The sequence below is a fragment of the Anopheles marshallii genome (genome assembly GCF_943734725.1).
Source record: "Anopheles marshallii chromosome X unlocalized genomic scaffold, idAnoMarsDA_429_01 X_unloc_133, whole genome shotgun sequence".
Taxonomy (NCBI): domain Eukaryota; kingdom Metazoa; phylum Arthropoda; class Insecta; order Diptera; family Culicidae; genus Anopheles; species Anopheles marshallii.
The window spans coordinates 32501-41548 of NW_026525706.1; positions in this window are offsets into that span (position 1 = coordinate 32501).

Below are 9048 nucleotides of genomic sequence, written 5' to 3' on the forward strand. Positions count from 1 at the left end.
CTCACGCAACCTTACTCGTATCATTTTGTGTGTTTCCAGCAATCCAACACTATGTGAGCTATTCCAACTTGTACGTTCAACTGGTGAACATTATGTTGTGAAGGCGAGCTCCACTGTACTTACCACCGGGTATGGTGTTCGTACAACCATCAGTAAACATGCGAACCAACGACGATCGAAGGAATGAATTCCGATCTCAGCATCGTTGGCTATGATCGGACAATTTACGGGCTTGCAATCCTCTACTTTCCAAGACCACAGTAGCGGTCTTCAACGTGCGTTCAACTTTCCAACACTTGTGAGCTATTCCAATCTATGCGTCCAACTGGTGAACATTATGTTGTGAAGGCGAGCTCCACTGTACTTACCACCGGGTATGGTGTTCGTACAACCATCAGTAAACATGTGAACCAACGACGATCGAAGGAATAAATTCCGTTCTCAGCATCGTTGGCTATAATCGGGCAATTTACGGGCTTGCAATCCTCTCCTTTCCATGACTACCGGAGCAGTCTGGAATGTGTGTTTCCAGCAATCCAACACTATGTGAGCTATTCCAATCTATGCGTCCAACTGGTGAACATTATGTTGTGAAGGCGAGCTCCACTGTACTTACCACCGGGTATGGTGTTCGTACAACCATCAGTAAACATGTGAACCAACGACGATCGAAGGAATAAATTCCGTTCTCAGCATCGCTGGCTATGATCGGGCAATTTACGGGCTTGCAATCCTCCTATGCACCTGGCAATGTATGGTAGTGTTTCCTGCTGCTTTCCTGATTTGGATGTGTACCATGGCCTTTATCAGGCACTCTCTACTAGCTCCGGAATCGAACCCTGATTCCCGCTTCCCGTCACAACCATGGTAGTCCTCTACACTACCATCAATAGTTGATGGGGCACAGTCAAGTGAAAGATCGGTACCAGACTTCAACTCAATCGGCCGATTGGTTTAACTAATAAGTGCACCGGTCCTACCACCTTCAGAAGCAGCATTCCCGGCCTGTTGCATGTATTAGCTCTGGTTTTCATCAATCTTCCCCTGCTGTGTTATACTGAGCTTATGCGGTTTCTCGATTGTCGTGCAAAGTGTGTTATCACACATACCCAATATGCTCAACTCTCATGTTCGTTTGACGCACCAAACTTTATTAGTGATGCACCACACAACAGGTTTTAATATACGCGATCGTGTGTGTTTCAGTGTGAACTTGGTGCGCCAAGTCCATTTGTGATGCATCACTTAGCTAACCATCTTTCGGGACTGTTTAGGGTATGTGCTCCTCCACATCTATGCTTACTCGTACACATTCTCTGTCAATAGGTTTAAGATCGGGCATTCTACCATATCATTGCCTTAATGCTTTCAAATCAAGGCTACCAGGGTAGCCTAATTGCGTTCGAAACTCAACTTGTGAGCTGTCGGCCCTAGAAGTTTTTTAGGCTGCTAGGACCTCTCTCTATATTTTGCCTTTGGACTTCTCGAAGCTCAACTTGTGAGCAGTTCCATGCACCACTACCCGTATCTCTTAGCTTAGTTCTAGCCATGTGCGTTCAAAGCTCAACGTTAAGCTGTGTCCTGCACCACAATCGTTATATAATAAGCTTATCTCTAAGCTTTTTTGCGTTCAATGCTCAACGTTAAGCTATCCCTTCGCTTAGAACCTCGCTCTACATTTTGCCTTTGGACTTCTCGAAGCTCAACTTGTGAGCAGTTCCATGCACCACTATAGGTATCTCTTAGCTTAGTTCTAGCCATGTGCGTTCAAAGCTCAACGTTAAGCGGCCTCATGCACCACAACCCTTGTATCTTAAGCTTATCTCTAAGCTTTTTTGCGTTCAATGCTCAACGTTAAGCTATCCCTTCGCTTAGAACCTCGCTCTATATTCAACTTTCAGATACCTCAAAGCTCAACTTATGTGGTCTGCTATTGCTCTTGAACGGGTACAATATCTGGCAGAGGGGGGTTTTTGGCCCAAAATATGCAATATTAGTTTAACCTCGGCCGCAGAACCACATTTGACCAGGTCGAGAAAAAAATTTTTTCGTGACGACCTGGTCCCCCATAGTAGGGAATGAACATGACATCTTAACCATATTTGACCATTTTCAAATTTCTCGTCGCGGAATCATGACTTTACTAGTAAAATTTGTTCCGGGTAGGGACCTCCCATACAAAATTTTCATCGCTCCAAAAGTGATTTCGTTTCACTTTTCAACATTTACAAGGTCCATAAATCATGTTTTGAGACGATATGGAAAAAAAAATTTTTTGCCCGTCTCGACCAACTCGACCGATGGTGACCACAGCAGGGTGCTCCATACAAATTTTCCTTATGTGGAATTTTCAGTGTAAAATAAGGTTTCTCCAATCGATCGCGGGTTTCACTTTTCATCATTTGCTAGGTCTAACTATGATGTTTTGAGTGGTCCCGCAAAAATTTTTTCTCTTGGCCAGTCGACCCTTTCGTCCATGTCGGTGTGTTCTGCAGTAGGGTGCTCCATACAAATTTTCCTTATGTGGAATTTTTCAGTGTAAAATAAGGTTTCTCCAATCGATCGCGGGTTTCACTTTTCATCATTTGCTAGGTCTAACTATGATGTTTTGAGTGGTCCCGCAAAAATTTTTTCTCTTGGCCAGTCGACCCTTTCGTCCATGTCGGTGTGTTCTGCAGTAGGGTGCTCCATACAAATTTTCCTTATGTGGAATTTTTCAGTGTAAAATAAGGTTTCTCCAATCGATCGCGGGTTTCACTTTTCATCATTTGCTAGGTCTAACTATGATGTTTTGAGTGGTCCCGCAAAAATTTTTTCTTGGACCGGGCCTTCCTTCCCGGCCCTGTCGGTGTGCTCTGCAGTAGGGTGCTCCATACAAATTTTCCTTATGTGGAATTTTTCAGTGTAAAATAAGGTTTCTCCAATCGATCGCGGGTTTCACTTTTCATCATTTGCTAGGTCTAACTATGATGTTTTGAGTGGTCCCGCAAAAATTTTTTCTTGGACCGGGCCTTCCTTCCCGGCCCTGTCGGTGTGCTCTGCAGTAGGGTGCTCCATACAAATTTTCCTTATGTGGAATTTTTCAGTGTAAAATAAGGTTTCTCCAATCGATCGCGGGTTTCACTTTTCATCATTTGCTAGGTCTAACTATGATGTTTTGAGTGGTCCCGCAAAAATTTTTTCTTGGACCGGGCCTTCCTTCCCGGCCCTGTCGGTGTGCTCTGCAGTAGGGTGCTCCATACAAATTTTCCTTATGTGGAATTTTTCAGTGTAAAATAAGGTTTCTCCAATCGATCGCGGGTTTCACTTTTCATCATTTGCTAGGTCTAACTATGATGTTTTGAGTGGTCCCGCAAAAATTTTTTCTCTTAGCCAGTCGACCCTTTCGTCCATGTCGGTGTGCTCTGCAGTAGGGTGCTCCATACAAATTTTCCTTATGTGGAATTTTTCAGTGTAAAATAAGGTTTCTCCAATCGATCGCGGGTTTCACTTTTCATCATTTGCTAGGTCTAACTATGATGTTTTGAGTGGTCCCGCAAAAATTTTTTCTTGGACCGGGCCTTCCTTCCCGGCCCTGTCGGTGTGCTCTGCAGTAGGGTGCTCCATACAAATTTTCCTTATGTGGAATTTTTCAGTGTAAAATAAGGTTTCTCCAATCGATCGCGGGTTTCACTTTTCATCATTTGCTAGGTCTAACTATGATGTTTTGAGTGGTCCCGCAAAAATTTTTTCTTGGACCGGGCCTTCCTTCCCGGCCCTGTCGGTGTGCTCTGCAGTAGGGTGCTCCATACAAATTTTCCTTATGTGGAATTTTTCAGTGTAAAATAAGGTTTCTCCAATCGATCGCGGGTTTCACTTTTCATCATTTGCTAGGTCTAACTATGATGTTTTGAGTGGTCCCGCAAAAATTTTTTCTTGGACCGGGCCTTCCTTCCCGGCCCTGTCGGTGTGCTCTGCAGTAGGGTGCTCCATACAAATATTCCTTATGTGGAATTTTTCAGTGTAAAATAAGGTTTCTCCAATCGATCGCGGGTTTCACTTTTCATCATTTGCTAGGTCTAACTATGATGTTTTGAGTGGTCCCGCAAAAATTTTTTCTCTTAGCCAGTCGACCCTTTCGTCCATGTCGGTGTGTTCTGCAGTAGGGTGCTCCATACAAATTTTCCTTATGTGGAATTTTTCAGTGTAAAATAAGGTTTCTCCAATCGATCGCGGGTTTCACTTTTCATCATTTGCTAGGTCTAACTATGATGTTTTGAGTGGTCCCGCAAAAATTTTTTCTTGGACCGGGCCTTCCTTCCCGGCCCTGTCGGTGTGCTCTGCAGTAGGGTGCTCCATACAAATTTTCCTTATGTGGAATTTTTCAGTGTAAAATAAGGTTTCTCCAATCGATCGCGGGTTTCACTTTTCATCATTTGCTAGGTCTAACTATGATGTTTTGAGTGGTCCCGCAAAAATTTTTTCTCTTAGCCACTCGACCCTTTCGTCCATGTCGGTGTGTTCTGCAGTAGGGTGCTCCATACAAATTTTCCTTATGTGGAATTTTTCAGTGTAAAATAAGGTTTCTCCAATCGATCGCGGGTTTCACTTTTCATCATTTGCTAGGTCTAACTATGATGTTTTGAGTGGTCCCGCAAAAATTTTTTCTTGGACCGGGCCTTCCTTCCCGGCCCTGTCGGTGTGCTCTGCAGTAGGGTGCTCCATACAAATTTTCCTTATGTGGAATTTTTCAGTGTAAAATAAGGTTTCTCCAATCGATCGCGGGTTTCACTTTTCATCATTTGCTAGGTCTAACTATGATGTTTTGAGTGGTCCCGCAAAAATTTTTTCTTGGACCGGGCCTTCCTTCCCGGCCCTGTCGGTGTGCTCTGCAGTAGGGTGCTCCATACAAATTTTCCTTATGTGGAATTTTTCAGTGTAAAATAAGGTTTCTCCAATCGATCGCGGGTTTCACTTTTCATCATTTGCTAGGTCTAACTATGATGTTTTGAGTGGTCCCGCAAAAATTTTTTCTTGGACCGGGCCTTCCTTCCCGGCCCTGTCGGTGTGCTCTGCAGTAGGGTGCTCCATACAAATTTTGCTTATGTGGAATTTTTCAGTGTAAAATAAGGTTTCTCCAATCGATCGCGGGTTTCACTTTTCATCATTTGCTAGGTCTAACTATGATGTTTTGAGTGGTCCCGCAAAAATTTTTTCTTGGACCGGGCCTTCCTTCCCGGCCCTGTCGGTGTGTTCTGCAGTAGGGTGCTCCATACAAATTTTGCTTATGTGGAATTTTTCAGTGTAAAATAAGGTTTCTCCAATCGATCGCGGGTTTCACTTTTCATCATTTGCTAGGTCTAACTATGATGTTTTGAGTGGTCCCGCAAAAATTTTTTCTTGGACCGGGCCTTCCTTCCCGGCCCTGTCGGTGTGCTCTGCAGTAGGGTGCTCCATACAAATTTTCCTTATGTGGAATTTTTCAGTGTAAAATAAGGTTTCTCCAATCGATCGCGGGTTTCACTTTTCATCATTTGCTAGGTCTAACTATGATGTTTTGAGTGGTCCCGCAAAAATTTTTTCTTGGACCGGGCCTTCCTTCCCGGCCCTGTCGGTGTGCTCTGCAGTAGGGTGCTCCATACAAATTTTCCTTATGTGGAATTTTTCAGTGTAAAATAAGGTTTCTCCAATCGATCGCGGGTTTCACTTTTCATCATTTGCTAGGTCTAACTATGATGTTTTGAGTGGTCCCGCAAAAATTTTTTCTTGGACCGGGCCTTCCTTCCCGGCCCTGTCGGTGTGCTCTGCAGTAGGGTGCTCCATACAAATTTTCCTTATGTGGAATTTTTCAGTGTAAAATAAGGTTTCTCCAATCGATCGCGGGTTTCACTTTTCATCATTTGCTAGGTCTAACTATGATGTTTTGAGTGGTCCCGCAAAAATTTTTTCTTGGACCGGGCCTTCCTTCCCGGCCCTGTCGGTGTGCTCTGCAGTAGGGTGCTCCATACAAATTTTCCTTATGTGGAATTTTTCAGTGTAAAATAAGGTTTCTCCAATCGATCGCGGGTTTCACTTTTCATCATTTGCTAGGTCTAACTATGATGTTTTGAGTGGTCCCGCAAAAATTTTTTCTTGGACCGGGCCTTCCTTCCCGGCCCTGTCGGTGTGCTCTGCAGTAGGGTGCTCCATACAAATTTTCCTTATGTGGAATTTTTCAGTGTAAAATAAGGTTACTCCAATCGATCGCGGGTTTCACTTTTCATCATTTGCTAGGTCTAACTATGATGTTTTGAGTGGTCCCGCAAAAATTTTTTCTTGGACCGGGCCTTCCTTCCCGGCCCTGTCGGTGTGCTCTGCAGTAGGGTGCTCCATACAAATTTTCCTTATGTGGAATTTTTCAGTGTAAAATAAGGTTTCTCCAATCGATCGCGGGTTTCACTTTTCATCATTTGCTAGGTCTAACTATGATGTTTTGAGTGGTCCCGCAAAAATTTTTTCTTGGACCGGGCCTTCCTTCCCGGCCCTGTCGGTGTGCTCTGCAGTAGGGTGCTCCATACAAATTTTCCTTATGTGGAATTTTTCAGTGTAAAATAAGGTTTCTCCAATCGATCGCGGGTTTCACTTTTCATCATTTGCTAGGTCTAACTATGATGTTTTGAGTGGTCCCGCAAAAATTTTTTCTTGGACCGGGCCTTCCTTCCCGGCCCTGTCGGTGTGCTCTGCAGTAGGGTGCTCCATACAAATTTTCCTTATGTGGAATTTTTCAGTGTAAAATAAGGTTTCTCCAATCGATCGCGGGTTTCACTTTTCATCATTTGCTAGGTCTAACTATGATGTTTTGAGTGGTCCCGCAAAAATTTTTTCTTGGACCGGGCCTTCCTTCCCGGCCCTGTCGGTGTGCTCTGCAGTAGGGTGCTCCATACAAATTTTCCTTATGTGGAATTTTTCAGTGTAAAATAAGGTTTCTCCAATCGATCGCGGGTTTCACTTTTCATCATTTGCTAGGTCTAACTATGATGTTTTGAGTGGTCCCGCAAAAATTTTTTCTTGGACCGGGCCTTCCTTCCCGGCCCTGTCGGTGTGCTCTGCAGTAGGGTGCTCCATACAAATTTTCCTTATGTGGAATTTTTCAGTGTAAAATAAGGTTTCTCCAATCGATCGCGGGTTTCACTTTTCATCATTTGCTAGGTCTAACTATGATGTTTTGAGTGGTCCCGCAAAAATTTTTTCTTGGACCGGGCCTTCCTTCCCGGCCCTGTCGGTGTGCTCTGCAGTAGGGTGCTCCATACAAATTTTCCTTATGTGGAATTTTTCAGTGTAAAATAAGGTTTCTCCAATCGATCGCGGGTTTCACTTTTCATCATTTGCTAGGTCTAACTATGATGTTTTGAGTGGTCCCGCAAAAATTTTTTCTTGGACCGGGCCTTCCTTCCCGGCCCTGTCGGTGTGCTCTGCAGTAGGGTGCTCCATACAAATTTTCCTTATGTGGAATTTTTCAGTGTAAAATAAGGTTTCTCCAATCGATCGCGGGTTTCACTTTTCATCATTTGCTAGGTCTAACTATGATGTTTTGAGTGGTCCCGCAAAAATTTTTTCTCTTGGCCAGTCGACCCTTTCGTCCATGTCGGTGTGTTCTGCAGTAGGGTGCTCCAACCAAGTTTTCCTAATGAAAGTTTTTCGTGGTTTCGTGTGAGTTAAAAACTCCGGAACTTGGCTTATTTTCACCATAATTTCCACATATGGTGACCAACTCAATAAACGTTTTGTGCGTATCCTATGGACAGTTTTTCGCGTTCAACTTGGTGAACTAGGGTTGTTTTCCCGAAGGGTAAAAAAATCTGGACTTAGCCAAATTTTGAAATCTCCAACCAATCTTGGCCTGTTAGATTATCTTGGTTGGTTTGCTATGGGCTGGTACGGCCTACTTGATAGGCAATGTTTCAACTCTTGGAAGCTTTCGTGGTTGCTAAGCACTGTCCATGGCCTTCTTGATAGAAATGGCTTATGGTGGCCATGGACTTAGCAAAATTTTGAATTCTCCAACCAATCTTGGCCTGTTAGAGTATCTTGGTTGGGTTGCTATGGGCTGGTACGGCCTACTTGATAGGCAATGTTTCAACTCTTGGAAGCTTTCGTGGTTGCTAAGCACTGTTCGTGGCCTTCTTGATAGAAATGGCTTATGGTGGCCATGGACTTAGCAACATTTTGAATTCTCCAACCAATCTTGGCCTGTTAGAGTATCTTGGTTGGGTTGCTATGGGCTGGTACGGCCTACTTGATAGGCAATGTTTCAACTCTTGGAAGCTTTCGTGGTTGCTAAGCACTGTTCGTGGCCTTCTTGATAGAAATGGCTTATGGTGGCCATGGACTTAGCAAAATTTTGAATTCTCCAACCAATCTTGGCCTGTTAGAGTATCTTGGTTGGGTTGCTATGGGCTGGTACGGCCTACTTGATAGGCAATGTTTCAACTCTTGGAAGCTTTCGTGGTTGCTAAGCACTGTCCATGGCCTTCTTGATAGAAATGGCTTATGGTGGCCATGGACTTAGCCAAATTTTGAAGTCTCCAACCAATCTTGGCCTGTTAGAGTATCTTGGTTGGGTTGCTATGGGCTGCTACGGCCTACTTGATAGGCAATGTTTCAACTCTTGGAAGCTTTCGTGGTTGCTAAGCACTGTCCATGGCCTTCTTGATAGAAATGGCTTATGGTGGCCATGGACTTAGCAAAATTTTGAATTCTCCAACCAATCTTGGCCTGTTAGAGTATCTTGGTTGGGTTGCTATGGGCTGGTACGGCCTACTTGATAGGCAATGTTTCAACTCTTGGAAGCTTTCGTGGTTGCTAAGCACTGTCCATGGCCTTCTTGGTAGAAATGGCTTATGGTGGCCATGGACTTAGCCAAATTTTGAAATCTCCAACCAATCTTGGCCTGTTAGAGTATCTTGGTTGGGTTGCTATGGGCTGGTACGGCCTACTTGATAGGCAATGTTTCAACTCTTGGAAGCTTTCGTGGTTGCTAAGCACTGTCCATGGCCTTCTTGATAGAAATGGCTTATGGTGGCCATGGAC